Source organism: Mirounga angustirostris, unplaced genomic scaffold (assembly GCF_029215605.1).
Source record: "Mirounga angustirostris isolate CCGP_5_RB_7025 unplaced genomic scaffold, mMirAng1.0.hap1 SCAF_7, whole genome shotgun sequence".
Taxonomy (NCBI): domain Eukaryota; kingdom Metazoa; phylum Chordata; class Mammalia; order Carnivora; family Phocidae; genus Mirounga; species Mirounga angustirostris.
The window spans coordinates 42,430,911-42,448,257 of record NW_026991715.1 but is presented as its reverse complement, the minus strand read 5'-3'; the positions used below and the strand labels follow the sequence as shown (position 1 = coordinate 42,448,257).

The following is a 17,347-nucleotide window of genomic DNA, read 5'->3' as shown; positions in this document are numbered from 1 at the left end:
ATTGACTTAAGGTAGAAGTGAGTTTTCTTCAAAAATCATGGATCTCAACTTACATCCCACCCTGCAGGTTTTAGACTCATCCAGAATATACTGTTAATGCCTCATGTGGGGATGCGCCTTATCTAAGCCTCTTTGAGTCAGATTTAATTGATGAAGTTCAGCTGAAGAAACATGATCATACGTGATGACTTTCTCAAAAGTCTGAAAAGACTTAAAAAATAAAATAAAATGTACTCAGGCATCCCATCACAAATGTGGGCTCCAAACAGAAGATTTTATTGTAAACCTTCCAGACTTTCAGACTCCACTGTTATTTTTGAAAAGCATTCCAATAACAGATGCCCCTTCAATTGGGGCATGGTTTGATACAAAGCAGCAGGCATTATTTAAAAGAAAAAAAATAGGTCTCTTGAGACACGTCAAAACAAATTAGTGGTTATGCTAAAATTACTTCCTGTTGGGTTTAATAAAGTTAACAAGATAAGTAAAATGAAAAACAGCATTAGGAAGCAGGGGATAATTTCCTCCCAAGCATGGTGCTCTTGCAGACATTGATAACAATAGATAAGAAATTTCATTTGTCTCTTTTTATTTACCACAATGCTCTCATTCCATTTCTGTTTTTCAAATTTTCCTTCAAGATTTCTTTTGAGATGAGGTTATTTATGATACTATGCCTCTATTTTGAAACCTAGTTAGAAACCTGTGATTGAAACATTTTGCTGGTTTTTCATGTTCTGTTGCCACATTGAATGTAGTACCTCCAATAAATTGGTAGACAGTAATTGAGGAAAAAGTTGAAGCTGTTATTTAAATGGCCTTTGGACACTTCGCATGCCTTTCATTTAACCAAGTTTCCTTGGTCCCCATTAGCATAAATAATTAAGATTTGACAGCAAGCTAAAAAGACATGGTGTCTTCCCCCAGTAATGATCTAAAAATAGGCTTCTCCAAAGACAGTTTTCTTACTATTTCAAACCATTACTCCCTTAGCTTAGGTATAAAGAGCCTTAAGATTTAGGAAGACACACAGGTCTTGAAGTCATCAGACTGGTTTCTAGTTCCAACTCTTTCACTATTATTTAATCATTTTATCTCTCTTGTCCTTAATTTCACCATCTGAAAAATGAAGGGGTGGAATCCCTGATAATAATCACCTTTCACTGAGCATTTAATAAGTGCTAAGCCCTTGACTAAGAACATTACACACATCATCTAAGTGATGCTGACAAAAGCTTTTAAAGGTAACTGAAGCACAGAGAAATTAAGTAACTCCCCAAAGGTCACTCAGCAAGCAAAAGACTAAGCCAGTATTTAAATACAGATCCACTCCAGTCCAAAGACCATACCCGTTCTTAGCCACCATGCCTCCCACTATGAGATACTACCTCTGGATCCCTTCCAATCAAATACCCGTGGTGCTATGATTCTTTGAGTAACTGTTACTTGTAAGGAAGGGAAAATACGTTTAGCAAGAGAGAGTCTGATGGTCCAATGGACAGAAATATGGAACACAATGGCCTAAAAAGGAAAATTCTGCATTCTGTCCTATTTTGTTTTGTTTTTCAAATTTTTATTTAAATTCTAGTTAGTTAACATAAGTTGTAATAATGGTTTCAAGAGCAGAATTTACGGATTCATCACTTATGTATAACCAATGCTCAACACAAGAAGTGCCCTCCTTAATACCCATTACCCATTTAGCCCATCCCCTACCCACCTTCCCTCTATCAACCTTCAGTTTGTTGCCTATGGTTGAGAGTCTCTTACGCTTTGCTTCCTCTCTTTTTTTTTTCCTTCCCCTACGTTCATCTGTTTTGTTTCTTAAATTCCACATATGAGTGAAATCATGTGGTATTTCTCTTTTTCTTACTGACTGTTTCACTTAGCGTAATACACTCTGGTTCCATCCATGTCGTTGCAAATGGCAAGATTCCATTCTTTTCAATGGCTAAGTAGTATTCTACTGTGTATATATATATATACTACAACTTCTTTATGCATTCATTAGTCAATGGACATTTGGGCTCTTTCAATCATTTGGCTGTTGTTGATAATGCTGCTGTAAACATTAGGGTGCATGTGCCCCTTTGAATCAGTATTTTTGTATCCTTTGGGTAAATACCTAGTAGGGCAATTTCTAGGTCATAAGATAGTTCAATTTTTAACTTTTTGAGGAACCTCCATACTGTTTTCCACAGTGGCTGCACCAGTTTGCATTCCTACCAACAGTGCAATAGGGTTTCCCTTTCTCAACATCCTCGCCAACATCTGTTGTTTCCTGTGTTGTTAATTTTAGCCATTCTGACAGGTGTGAGGTGGTATCTCATCATGGTTTTGATTTGTATTTCCCTGATGATGAGTGATATTGAACATCTTTTCATGTGTCTGTTGGCCATCTGGAAGCCTTCTTCGGAAAAATGTCTATTCATCTTGTCTGCCCATTTCTTAACTGGGTTATTGTTTTTTAGGTGTTGAGTTTGACAAGTTCTTTATAGATTCTGGATACTAACCCTCTATCAGATATGCCATTTGCAAATATCTTCTCCCATTCCATATGCTGCCTTTTAGTTTTGTTGATTATTTCCTTCACTTCGCAGAAACTTTTTATCTTGATCAAGTCCCAATAGTTCATCTTTGCTTTTGTTTCCCTTGCCTCCAGAGACTGTCTAGTAAGAAGTTGCTATGACTGAGGTCAAAGAGGTTTCTGCCTGTATTCTCTTTTAGGATTGATAGTATCCTGTCTCACATTTAGGTCTAAATCCCCTGCAAGAGGATACTGATTGAACTATGCAAATGAAAGAGAGTGCCAAGGGACAAACTGTAGGAAAAAAAAAGGGGCGACCGCTAAGAGCAGATCCCTGTGGGTATAAAATCAGAAGGGGGAGCCAGAGAAGGACATATAGAGAAGGAGTAGGGCAACCTCAAAGGTGATGTTGCTGAAGGCAAAATCTGGGGAGAGGATGGCCCACAGTGTCAGGTGCCATTCTTCCAAAGTCAAGAAGATTAAGAGCAGGTAAGAAGTCCACTCAATTGGACCATTTAGTGATCCATTTGGTGATGGGGAGTCTAGAGTCAAGAAATACATTATTACCTTAATTCTGGGCCCAGATATTTTCTTTTATACCACACTACTTCCGTATCAGTAAAACCTTTCTTCAACTTTCTTTCAAGTAATTAACCCATTAGGTTTTGTAATATGTATGGAGGAAGGGAGGATTTGTATTTGTCTACCTTTATAAAGTTAATATTTCCATTTTCCTCATACACATGATGCTCATCATATTTTGCTTCACTGTTACCTTGCTAAGGCTGTAAAGCCACAAATAAGAAGCTTGAATTCAGGAAACAACTTGCTAAATTAATACAAGACTAGAAGGATCATTGATCTTGCATCCCCTGGATCTCCTTAAGGTCAAGGAACTCTACTGATCTTTAGCTACCCACTCACATGGCAACACTCTGGGCTCAGTCATTACCTAGAGCTTCCCTCATGAACCTCTGACCTTGCCCACTCATATCCTTATCCTGACATACCTGCTCTTTCACTTCATGGGGACCACAAATCCTTCATCTTCTGCTTTTTTTCACACCCATCAGCCTGCTCCAGTCTGAACTCTTGTCTCACAGATTCTTCAGCTCCCTTGCTCTGTAGTCCTTCCATTGCACTTGCCCAGCAAAACTCAAGTGCTGAGCAGAAACACAATAGCCTGCCTTGGCTGCTCTTTTTACCCTGGCTGCTAATGCCACTGCAGCATCATGGCCTCCAGTGCTTCTCTACCCATCAGTCCTTGGATTTATCTGGCATAAGCTCCTTCATGATCTCTAAGCTGTAGTCAGTCTACAGGTACCTTCCCTCTTCTTCCCTTATGTCCTACCTGGCCTCCTACTGGACAGAGAGAAATCAAGGTAATCAGGAGGGATCTCCTTCAACTTCCTGCCCCCTTCACTATAAATATATCAATATCTGTACTCTTCCTTTTTTCCTTTTCCCTAGTTTGTAAGGCTGAGGTCTCCCTCTTCTTGTTTAGAGTTTGACCTCTGCCATGAACCACATACTGTTCTTTCTGCCCCTCTCTGCTACACCTCCAGCCTCTTCCTCTCTCTGGGCTACTTCCCCCCACCTTCTAACTATGAGAGCACTTCTCCAGTCCTGAAAGACCCACCCCTCGACCAGAGGCTCCTCTAGCTTCTGTCAAATCTATTTCTTCCCCGTCTCACCTAAACTTCTAAAAAAGGTAGCCTACCCCCTTCTTCACTGCCAGTTCCTCAGCCCACTACAGTATGGCTTCTGTCTTCCTTCCACAGCTGAAACAGGTCTCCCAGGCTATGAACAACCTCCTACCTGCCAACCCAATGGATATTTGCTCCTCCCTACTTGCTTTGGCTACATGGATGATTACTCATTCCTCAAAACTCTCTTGACTTCTGTGATTCAACACTTTCATGATTCTTTTCCTAACTTTCACTAATCCACCCATTCATTCCAAAGGCATTTATTTGACATCTGCCAAAGTAGGATTAATCCAAGGGATTGTAAGGATCCAGAAGTGAGGAAAACGTGATGCCTACCCTCATGGAGTGTACTGTCCAGTGAGAGAGACAATATAAACAGGCAAAAAAAACCCAAACATACCATCAGTTCTCATGATTCTTGGTCACTATATTCTATAAAGTCACTACAAACAGTGAATTAGCAAATATTAAGCCATTGCTCCTAGAGGAAATTCAGGGTCAGATTCCTACAAGCCTCTGGGCACATTTTTGTCAACTGATCAATACATAGACTTGTTTTATGTTATATTCCTGTTTAAAGACCCCTTATTCAATAATTCAATGTATATTTCTTGCTAATAATAAATTCTATACAGTATTTCCTTAGAATAAAACATGAGCTGAGAAGAGTTTAAGGCTTTCCTGATTCTGGGTATTCCCCCGAGGCCAGAGTCTCTGTTCATTAAAATCATTTCCTGAGCTGCTCTCTCATTGTGCTCCAGCATTCGGGACCACTGGCCCTACACTGATGCTTTCATTATTGTGCTGAATTTGTTTATTTCTCTCTCTCTCTCTCTCTCACACACACACACACACACACATACACACAGACTTAACATCTTTCAACTCAGGTCAAATTATCAGAGCTTATGTCTCATCCTACAAATCATCTTGACACATTTATTTCTGCTTCTCTAACTATAATTTATAGGATGTTGTGATTAAATTTGAACCTGACACATCACATTTCCCTGAGCATCAAGATGACATTGCATCAGCCAGAGATGGATGTGAAGATTACTGTGGAGTCAGTGAGGCGCCATAGTGTGGAAACAAGAGTGAGCTCCAGACTCTGACAGACCTGGGGTAGGTTATGATTGTCATTTGCTAACCAAGACTTCAGCTTAGGTACTTAACCTCTCTGAGCCGTAATTTTCTCATCTGTACAATGGGAGTAAAAGTATCTAAGAAGAATACTGTGAGGACTAAATATACATTGCATGTAAATTTCCTGGCCCATAGTCAGGGCTCAATTGATGCCAATCTTTCTTGAGACTGTTTAGTTTTTAGGACCATCTCGATGTCCACTCACCTGGGGTGATTCGCTGGGCCCACTGGAGTACAATCTGGTATTAAGAGCATCCTATGGCACTGCAGAGGGGGAAATCCTCATAGCTTAACTACAGAGGAAAGACTTAGAAGAGGAGGCAAAGATCTTGGGAAAGGAAGACATAGGTGCAGAGGGGCAACAAGCCTGTCTTTAGCATCTTAGAAAGGGGAAAATGAGATGATGAAGAAGCACAGTGATGGGAAGAAAGGGCTGGGAAAGAAAGAAAAGAATAGGCCTAGCAAGGCCATCAGCCTAAGTGGAGTAAGCAAATGGACTGTCACCATGTGAGTCACCATCCCTCGGCACCCAAAGGAGCCAGGTACCCCCTCAGATTCGGCCCCCAAGAAGGTTAACACTGAGGGGGAAGGCCAGGCAGGCCTCATCACAAGCCCGCAGAGAGGAAAGAGCTGCTCTGTGGTTTATTCCCACAGACAGGGAGAGAGATGGGGCAAAACAGAGTGTCTGGAGAAATGGGGACTCAGCTATCAGGCCTGGCTGCAGTGGGTCTGAATCCAACTGATTTGAATACAAGGACCCAGATATGAGTCAAAAGGATGCCTCTTCCATGAAAGCACTTGAACTTACAGTTACATAGTACACAAATACTGCTTAGTACAAATGTAGATTTTGAGGGTCCCTTTCAATGATGTCAGCAGTCTGCCAAAGGATTCAGAGCCCCTGGTTCAGCATAAGGTGCAACTCTGAGAAAGAGAAGAAAAACCCCACACATCTCTTATAGTTCTTTCTTCTTCAGTTTTCCAAAGGGGGAATTGGGGTCACTTCAGCTCTGGAGGGGAAAGGACCATCTCCTCCCCTCTTCCTCTGTGCCCCGGAATGGTGGAATCTGACCCTCATAATTACATTCTGGTCTCACTCAGTTTCATCTCATTCCCCACCCCCATCCCCTTTTGCCAAATTCCTCTTCCTGATGAGTCAGGGATTAAAAATGCTTGGCATCCTTGCTGAGTAAATAGTATTTGTCCACAGTGATACTGGCCAGTGGCAAACTGCCTTTGCTCTGTGAGGAGAAGGTGTAAGCACACAGTTAGCAAGTTGACTCTTTAGGACTGACAGGGCCAGGACAAGGAGCAGGATTGTGGTCCCATATAAGCATCACACTTACCATGCCCTTGGCCTTGCTTGTACTCTGCTCTGACTTAACTGGGCTGACTTGCACAGAAGAGAAGGAGAGAAGGAAGGAGGGAGGACAGGGTGGGAGGGGAAATAAATGCTGATTTCATAAATCTCCTACCATTTGATCCTACCTGTGAAGCTGTTATGATCATTCCCATTTTACAGATCCAGAGAAATCAAGTCACTTGTCAAGTTTGCAAGTGTCAGAAAAGCTAGAACTTGAACCCTTGTATTTTTAGTGGGAGCCTGTTGTCCTTTCCACCACATCAGGCTACAGATGGAAGTGAGCAGGCAATTGACTAAAATTGATTCTGCCTGCCTCAGGGCCTTAAGGAGAAGGTCTGCCCCAGATATAATGGAAGTTGCAGTGGGCATCAGACAACATTTGCCTCTTACCCCTTGACCTGGTGTCAGAACTGTCCCAGAGGGGATTTTTTGTGTTTCAGGGGATCTGTTGTGTTTGAGCCAGCTGTGGAAGAGGCATTTCCCCTGGAGTGGTGGACACAGCAGTCTCCTGCGGCCCCAGCAGATCCCACTGGGGTGGGGGTTGGGGGTGGGAGGAGCGGCCGTGACAGGAATTGTTTACTTCCTTTAGCAGGTTCTAACCATCTTAGGTGGTCGTGTTAGCTCAGGAAGCTGCAATGTTCTCTGCCATGTAGACTTTTTGTATTTTTCTCCTTTCCACAGATTCATGCATCTCTTTGAATGTTCTTTAGGACTCAGGAACCGATAGGTCATGCACTCCCAAAGATTCCATTTGTATTCAAGCCCAACATTTTATGCACACAGTTAACCGGAGTTCGGAGAAGGGAGTTCCTCAAGGTCACACAGCCAGTGAATGACAGAACCAGGGCCAGAACCAAGACAACTGACTATGATTTAGTCAGTCATTCAACAGAAATTCCTTGAGTGCTGATTATCCGGTAGTAGTAGGCCCTGAGCTAGGTGCTGGGTGCCCAATGTTTTGGTAGAAACATGCTGTGCTACTATGGCTGGTGCTTCCCTGCTCCTCCCTTCTGGATGTTTTCCATTCCCAGCCCCAGGCTAACCCCAAGACTCCCAGGGCCACTCACCAAGGCATTCCTAAAGACTTAGAAGAGGTGCCTTTGTGTGCAGCCCTTTCCTCCAAGACCCTGGAATGCACGCTACGGGACTTGCTGATTTATAGCCATGTTGCCTTTCAAAGAATTCCCTGGCCTGCGTTAAGTCAACAGATATGAGAAAAGGCTTGTTAAAAGTTCTGTCACGGGAGCCAGTTGCTCCTTGTGTTAGCAGGATGCTTTCTTTAACCCCGGGCTCCTCAGGCCTGCAACACCCTGATCCTACAATAAACTGCTCGGAATCTATGTGGAAGATTTGGAAACTCCCTGAAATATAAATGTATTCAATGCCGTATCCCACCTTGCCATTCTTTCCCAAAGCCCTATGCCTCTCTTCTCCCATTTGCTGCTTTTTGTTTTATACTGAATTGTCTTAAAGTTTTCTCTATTGACATTGACCTATTTTCTATTTTTACACTCTTGTCATTCTGCTTGTCAGCTGAGACTAGTGGCCACATCCTGTCTGTGCTTGCTGACCTTTTGGGAAAGGAATTCATTCATTCATTTGTTCATTCATTTATGTATTCGCCCATCCAGTCAACAATTCTGGCCCTCTTCTGGTTCCTGGGGATACAGCAATAGACAAAGATCCCACTCTAGTGGCTACTGCTGGAGTGTACCACCCAGATCCCCCATTCAGGATCACACTGCTCATTCCCCAGGGGCCAGGAGTGGTGCCAGGGGCTGCCCCATGACTGACTCCTCCTGGGAATTGCCCTTGGCCAAAAGGAGCTGTGTTACCCAAGGTAACGCCCCTTCCCTGGTGCACCCTGCATCCAATGACTGGTTACCATGGGGGTATAAAGACCCAGCCCCTTTTGTTTCAATTCAAGACAGCCAGAAGCATGACCCCAGCTTCAGAGCTCCCCTTGCGATCAGCTGAGACCTGTGTTCAACTACACTCCACTCTCTGCCCAGCCCTTCTTCCTCAGTCCCTTATACCTGCTGTTCCTGGGAGCACCACTCACCCCAGAAGCATTCTGCACACAAATCTCCAGCTCAGAGGTTTTTCCCAGGGAACTTGTCCTACAGTGCCTGCCTTGGTGAAGTTTATATACTGGAAAAGGGAAATAGATAATAAACACAATAAATAGTAACACAGTATGTGAGAAGTGACATTGCTATGTAAGAAAATAGAGTGGGGTCAGGGGATCAGGGATATGGAATGGAGAGATAATTAATTTTCATTTTTGATACAGTGATCAGAATAGGCCTCTATGAGAATGTGACATCTGAACAAAAGCTTACAATTAGCAAGCTGCATGGTCAAAAGCTTCTGAATCCAAACTTGTTACTGTTATCAGTAAGGATTTTCCAGAGAAACAGAACCAATAGTGTGTGAGTGTGTATGTGTGTGTGTGTGTACATATATATTCACGCACCCCCTTAAGGAGATTTATTTCAAGGAAATGGCTCAATCTGGATTTGTTTGCTACTTCCTTATGATTAAATGTAAGTGAAATTATGTATTCTGGGCAGGAATATCAGATGTGATGACGTGGTGTTTTCATGGAATCCCATAATATGACATAGGATCTTGGTTTATCCTATTACTGGTGATGTAAACTTTTGAGCTCTTGAGTAGCATGGTGTCTACCAGGGATCTCTACTGTACAGTTACTCTTTTTCTCCTTTGCAGTTAATAAGGGTTTTGTGGGCAGATATTTTGAGGCTATGTAACTACTCCAATTTTTATCCACTAGTTTTAGAATCTATTGATACTTTCTGCCTAAAATAATGATCACTTTGGGTCTCAAACTGTGCTTTTCTAATTCCATAATTTCTCGAACATTTATTAGCAGGCATTATACTATAGGGAAGATTATTCTTTTCCCCTTACATGTTCATTTACTTATTAATATCAGGAAAAATGAATGGATGCCCATTTTAATCAATTGGACTTAATCTGATGCTATGATTTCATTTATATCAAATCATCCCAAACTGGACCATTTGGCACCCCTTTGAGCTATCTTCTGTGTCCTTTGGATATGTCTCCATCATTCTTTGATTACTTGCTTATCTTCTGGAATTATGAGATGTTCTAAACTTGTCTTATATTTTTCCTGTTCCAGCCCTGAAATCAATGCTGTTCCCTTCTAGTGGAGGCTGGTGTTGAGAAACCAAGGTCTGGGCTCTAGGTAGACTCTTCATTATTAGGGTCACTGCCCCCAAGCTCTCTCAGGGATAGAGCTAGGAAATATATGGATTTGTGTGTGTGATGTACATGTGTATGCATATACATAGGTAGGAAGATATAGATGTATTTGCATACATACACAGAAATGCCCATCGGTATTCATTTCTATATCTAACTCTACATACTGAGAACTCTTAAGTTTACACCGAACTCCCAATTGTAATTCTATGCCACATGATTCATTCCAGCTTTCTCCTTTTGTTTATTTATTACTCCCTTGTCTAGTGAGAAACCTGGTTCTCATCACCTTATTATATTGACTCATTTTCTTTTTTTTTTTTTTTTTTTAAAGATTTTATTTATTTATTTGAGACAGAGAGAATGAGAGACAGAGAGCATGAGAGGGAGGAGGGTCAGAGGGAGAAGCAGACTCCCTGCCGAGCAGGGAGCCCGATGCGGGACTCGATCCCGGGACTCCAGGATCATGACCTGAGCCAAAGGCAGTCGCTTAACCAACTGAGCCACCCAGGCGCCCTTGACTCATTTTCTAAAATCCTCCTTATCCCCTGCTTTTAATCTATCTCCCAAATCCAGTGAGCTACCATCCCTGTTTGGCCATCTTCTTTGAGCTGCCAGAATCCTACCAGGCCAATACTCTCATTTAAATATTTGATGACAGGGCGCCTGGGTGGCTCAGATGGTTAAACGTCTGCCTTCGGCTCAGGTCATGATCCCGGCGTCCTGGGATCGAGTCCCGCATCGGGCTGCCTGCTCCTTGGGAGCCTGCTTCTCCCTCTGCCTCTCTCTCTCTCTCTCTCTGTCTCTCATGAATAAATAAATAAAATCTTTAAAAAATAAATAAATAAATAAATAAATAAATAAATAAATAATTTGATCACAATGATAAAAATACAGACTTGTGCACTAATAGCCTGAACACATTTCCTTTGTAGAAAATGCTACAAAAATTATGGTATAACAGACACTTTGAAGGTGTTTGTTTTTTCAGGCAATTTTGATGGATTGGCTAAGGTGAAAGTTAGTCCGTGGCTCTGAAAGTGTTTTCTCTAAGAAAAGCTGACTACTTTGTGGGTTTAAATCTGTGGGTTGTACAACAAACGTATCACCTGAGCCATTGTCCAATGACTCCTGGTGTGCCACAAAAGAGAAAGGTGGGGCACCTGGGTGGCTCAGTTGGTTAAGCGACTGCCTTCGGCTCAGGTCATGATCCTGGAGTCCCAGGATCGAGTCCCGCATCGGGCTCCCTGCTCGGCAGGGAGTCTGCTTCTCCCTCTGACCTTCCTCCCTCTCATGCTCTCTGTCTCTCATTCTCTCTCTCAAATAAATAAATAAAATCTTTAAAAAAAAAAAAAAAAGAGAGAAAGGTGGCCACTGTTTTCCTCCAGATTTTTACTTTGTAGGAACAATGAAATGGATGTTATGCACTTTCTAAGGAGGCTCACATTTTCTCCAAGGCCCAAAGTTAGAAAGGGAAAAAGTGTACGTGGGGTTATGGGTGGGCCTCTTAGTATGCAATTCAACAATTAAAAATTATTTAGGAATATGCTATTTAATTTGTTGCTAGTCCTTGATAGGAAAGGTATCTTTTTTTTTTTAAAGATTTTATTTGACAGAAAGGGAACACAAGCAGAGGGAAGGGCAGAGGGAGAGGGAGAAGCAGACTCCCTGCTGAGCAGGGAGCCAGATGCGGGGCTTGATCCCAGGACCCTGAGATCATGACCTGAGCCGAAGGCAGACGCTTAATGACTGAGCCACCCAGATGCCCCAACAGGAACGATATCTTTATAGAATTATTGACTATAGTTTCAGGAACGGTTCATACTGGAAGATCCTCTAGGCTAATCAGATATTGTTCCTTTTTCTCTTTACTACATGCATTCTGGTCTGAGCATGCTAGATGATAGTGTTAAATGATTTACTCTTAAATCTGCCCTGGAATCATTGGTGTGCTTACATGTTTAACAAAGTCAGCTTGCTTGATTTGCAATACTTGCTCATTTCTGTGGTGTAAACACTCTCACCATGGCCAGTGTTAAGCTACCAACATGACATCGCTTAAGTACGTGGTAGGAAGAGATGTACACAATCAGCTCTCATGAGTAAGCACATCCAGCCTGGGTGCCTGTGTGACCTATAAACCCGTTAGACCTACCCATCCACTTAAGCATTGTCTTCAAACTGCCGCTGACTTAGAAGGAAAAGTTCTTAGAAGGAAAGTTCTGTGCTCTGAAAAGATGAGGGTTAGGGATGTAGAATCGAGTCATTGCTTCACTGTGTTTACATGATTGACCCTGAGACATGACCGCCCTGTGTCTGCGACCAGCAGGAGGGCTCTTGCTGGAAGCACATAGGGTAGGAAGAGAATGCAAAAATATATAAAATAAGCCAATTGCTTTTTTTTTAAAGATTTTATTTATTTATTTGACACAGAGAGAGACAATGACAGAGGAAACACAAGCAGGGGCAGTGGGAGAGGGAGAAGCAGGCTTCCCACGGAGCAGGGAGCCCGACGTGGGGCTCAATCCCAGGACCCTGGGATCATGACCTAAGCCAAAGGCAGTCGCCTAACCAACTGAGCCACCCAGGTGCCCCAAGCCAATTGCTTTGAAGTCAGAATCAATCCTTATGGTAAAGCATCTGAGATCAGATGCCTCCTATGTTCTCATGGTTCTGTTCTTCCTGAAGACAAGGGTGAACTCAGAGGAAGTTCCAGCTGGGTTCCCCTTAGCAGGATTTGGAGATCTTGAGGTTAAAGGTGCCAAGCAGTAGACGCAAGCTGGACTCTGTCTCAGACATAGAGCACCTCTGACCCCCACTGGCTGCTGGCATGTGTTGCATCTTGGGGATGGCCAGTTCTTTAAACTCTTCATCTATTTCTTCTCTGGAGTGGTAGATATGTCTCCTATCATTATATTGTATATGGATTTCATTCCCTGGGATCCAAAAATGAGCCAAGAGAAAGGTCTGAGCAGTTACATTTGTGGTGGGTTTTGGTTTTTCTTGTTCTGGTCCAACAAACACCAGGTGTTGCTTCTTTGTTTATGAGAAGCCCTTCAGCTGGGTCAGCACCTGAGCCCATGCTCTCTTGTGCTCCCTGGGGGAGAGCAAAAGCACTGGCTACGTATACAAAACACTCCCTAAATCTCTGTAGGGAGCCAGGGCAGACAGTGAACGGAAGCTGGGGCCAGTGGGCCACAGAGCCCAGTCTATCATCTGGATGCCCCCTACTGAGCACATTTGAGTGTTTGATTCCATCTATTCATTCTGGTATTTCTCTGGCATCTCTCACCAGGATACCTTGGTAATCTGGTACATACATTAAAGGGAGACCAGGGAGGGGCACCTGGGTGGCTCAGTCAGTGAAGCGTCTGCTTTCGGCTCAGATCATGATCCCAGGGTCCTGGGATCGAGCCCAGCGTCGGGCTCCCTGCTCAGTGGGGAGCCTGCTTTGCCCTCTACCTCTGTCTGCCGCTCCCCCTGCTTGTGCTCGCTCCTCTCTTTCTCTCTCTCTGTCAAATAAGTAAAATCTTTAAAAAAAAAAAAAAAAAAAAACAGGGAAAGGCAGAGTGTTGGTGGGTAAGGAGCATACTTTCCGGTGGGTTTGCTCAAACCAATTTAGCAATCTCTACTGACTGCTGACCCTGCACTAAAAAGAAAACAATTGTACATCACAGGTACTCCCAATAGGATATTTTTTTTAGTACTCTGTATTAAATTAATTTTGATTTTTTAATCGAGACCCAAATCCAGTTGTTAATCCCCTTTTCAGAAGATTTATATTGTTATTTCTAGCTTAGTCTTCTCTCACTGTTTTGAATCATCACCCAAGTGTGACTGTCCCTGCTGAATAGCAATATTCTTGTCTCTCAGTGTCTTACTTTCAAAGACAAAATTCAGGGTTTCTTATCTCGAAGAACAGCTTTCTGTCTTGTTTCTCACGGCCAGCAGAGGGCGCCAGTAAGGCGTGGTAAGGTACCCTAGTGGTTGATAACACAGGAGTGTGAGATTGGGCAGGAGTGTGAGATTGGGCTACTCCCAAGGGGTGAAAGATCCCCTACCTCTCCAGAGAAGTGACATTTCACCTGAGGGTTTCCCAGCACACACACAAAGGGCCTGAGAAATAGAGCTACATCTCCTGGGACCCACAGGTAAAATAATCCTGATTTGGGACTGAGAAGAGCTTTGCAACCACATCCACCCCTGGCAGGTGAGAGAAAGCAGGTTAGTGCTTCTTTGGAGAACCATAAAAACAAAGGAGAAAGCAGCTGAATCCTGGATCGGGGTGATTATTCATCATCATCACAAAACTCGGGGCTGGGGTGTGGGGAGCAGAGATACTTGGGAGATCAGGGACCGACTCAAGCTCTATGGTTGATAAACTATATGAATATGATTTTGTCACCTATCACATTTTTTCCTGTTCTGTTTCTTCCTGTCCTGTAGATAATCCCTAAATTGTATAAAAGTAATCTCTTCGACTTAGTAAAATGTATATTATAGTCATACATAGTACTCTGTGAGTTTTGAATGGCCAGTCTGATGATCAGAAAACTTTATAAAGTTTCTTGGCATGTTGCAATGGCATCTTCAACCACTGTCTATGTGCCTTTGCTAAAAATTAACTTGTGGGTCAGTTTTACTTCTTAATACTGGGTAAGACTGAGCAATAAAAAGCTATGGTATACCTATCATGTCCAAGGAGCACACAAGGCAATGCAAGGGTTACAGATAAATACAAAATATGGTCCCTGAATACAAGAGGCTGACTGCCCTACTAGGAAGAGGCGGCATGGCCCAAAAACATACCAAAGAAGTATCAAGTAATCTATTTAATGACAATGATGGTAATAATACTAACTACTGTGTATTGAGTGTTTATTCTTTTCCAATCACCGTGCTAAATGCTTTATATACATTTTCTCACTAAATCCTCAAAACTTGGGCGCCTGGGTGGCTCAGATGGTTAAGCGTCTGCCTTCGGCTCAGGTCATGATCCCAAGGTCCTGGGATCGAGTCCCGCATCGGGCTCCCTGCTCCGCGGGAAGCCTGCTTCTCCCTCCGCCTCTCTCTCTCTCTCTCTGTCTCTCATGAATAAATAAATAAATAAAATCTTTTAAAAAAATAAATAAATAAATCCTCAAAACTTCTTTATGAGGTAGGTACTATTATTATTGTCATCTTAAGAATAAAGTAACCAAGACACACAAAGTTTAAATAACTTGCCAGGATGTGATTCCAGGCTGTCTGACACCCAAGACCATGCCCTTAGAGATCCAGCGATCTATAGTGCCTCGTGAGAGCAGTGGGAGTTCTAAGGTAGGAGATGGGTGTGGGCTAGAGGAGGCCTTCTTGGAGGAAGGCTTGGCAAGAGGGCCGAGTGTGGGCTCGGGGGATAACGTGGAGAAGGAGAGGGAGTGGGAGCACATACAGGCAGAGAACTGAAAGTGCACAAGGTAGGTTGGGCTTCCAGGAGTAAAGCTGCTGCCTGCTGCAGGTGCTTGTGCATGTACATAAGTGAGCGGCAAATGGTCGCTTGGGAAAAGCAGGTTGAAGGCAGGTAATGGAAGGACCTCCTGGAATAACACCTTTAGAAACTGGGGCTGAAAAAGGTAGAATTGGAACCAAGACAGACAATAAGTAGATCACTCCAGTGTTTCTCCATGTGAGGCAATGAAGGAAAGTCCTTGAGTGCTGGGCAGGAAATGACAATAGGAGAGGAGATGTCCCCAGTGGGACCTGGCTAAATTCTGACCCCAGGCACTTTATATTCTAATCCCTATCAGGAAGTATCAACCACTAGTGTATTTTACAATTTTGGCACATTCACCTAAAAAACAAAAACTATCTCTGACAGGTACTTTTTTTTTTAAGATTTTATTTATTTGTCAGAGAGAGAGAGAGTAGGTGCACACAAGCAGGGGGGAGGGGCAGACAGAAGGAGAAGCAGGCTCACCGCTGGGCAGGCTCCCTGCTGAGCAAGGAGCCCAATGCAGGACTCGATCCCAGGACCCTGGGATCATGACCTGAGCCAAAAGGCAGACGCTTAACCGACTGAGCTACCCAGGCGCCCCCTGACAGGTATTTTATTAAGTCCTTTTCATATCCCTGTCCCTGTCACAACAAGTGGGCTTAGGAATTATTACCACCACCATCATCATCAACACTATGTTACTGATGGGGAAACTGAGGCTCAGAGAGCACATGACTTACTAAGAACCTCCCAAATAGGAAATAACCAAGACAAAGCTCAAAACCGGATCATAGTACTCCAGGACAGTCACGAATGCACTCTGCAAATATTGACTGAGCAGTCACAATATGCCATGTGCCTGATGTTGAGTGTCCAGAGATAAGTCACTCTATCCACCGCTTTAGGGAGCTCACAGCATTTAAGGGAATAAAGCCATACAATTGCTAATGATAGATGAGAAAGTCTATTCCAAGCGTCTCAACATTTGTAATTGGGATGAATGTGTATATAAAAATGAGAGCACTTTCTAAAAGTAAAAAGGTTAATTCACACGCAATTTCTTTCTCTCTCACTTCATGCCTGGGAAGAGCTGAAAAGGGCCAGCTGCCCTTCCTACAGAGTACGACCAAAATGGGATGAGTCTGATTTGTAGTTGGCCAAGAAAGTCGTTCTCACCACTTCAGTCGCTGCTTTAGGAGAGGAGGCAAGTGCTGACTGTTACCAGCCCGCCCCCTGCTGGAGCCAAGCAGAACTAACCCACAATTCCAGGGAAGAGGCTCCTGTGGGCAATCTAGTAAGACCGTTCTCTTCTTTGGACCTTAGGGTGTGTGTTGACACTCCATAATTGCTCCCAGCCACCCCTTTTAATAGATTTAGCTTGGTGAAATGGGACCCTGAGGAGGCTTTTGGGAAAAGAAGTCATAAAGATTTTGTAAGCTGTGGAGTCAGACAGACCTAAGCACATTTCTAACTTGGCCACTCACTTGCTATGTCATTTTAAACATACTAGTCAGCCTTTCCAAACCTGTTGCATTGCCTGTAACATGAGATTCCTGGCCATCAAATATGTGTTGAATGAATGAATGAAGAGAATGCATGAATACATTTTTGGTGGTTGGATTAGAAAAAAAAAAAAATATATATATATATACACATTTATATATATATATATAAAACACACACACATATATATAATATATATATAAGAACTTTATATATATTTTAAATATATATAAAGCACCTGTTGTAGCGTATGACACCAAGCAAAAATAAATGGTAGCTAGGAGGTATTATCAGTAGAGCAGAATTATAACCAAAACCAAGTTCATATGCCTGCCATACAGCAAAGCTGATCACTGAGACAGTGAGTATGCAGC

At 42.9% G+C, this 17,347-nt stretch overlaps 1 protein-coding gene across 1 annotated transcript in view; it reads left to right on the top strand.

Annotated features, from left to right (window-relative positions):
* ANKRD55 (ankyrin repeat domain 55) overlaps positions 1 to 17,347 on the top strand; it is a 403,377-nt gene that overhangs the window by 270,676 nt on the left and 115,354 nt on the right. Inside the window, exon 9 of the mRNA XM_064596135.1 lies at positions 5,207 to 5,361. The gene's annotated coding sequence lies outside the window, so the exon portion shown is untranslated. The remainder of the gene's footprint in view (positions 1 to 5,206; positions 5,362 to 17,347) is intronic.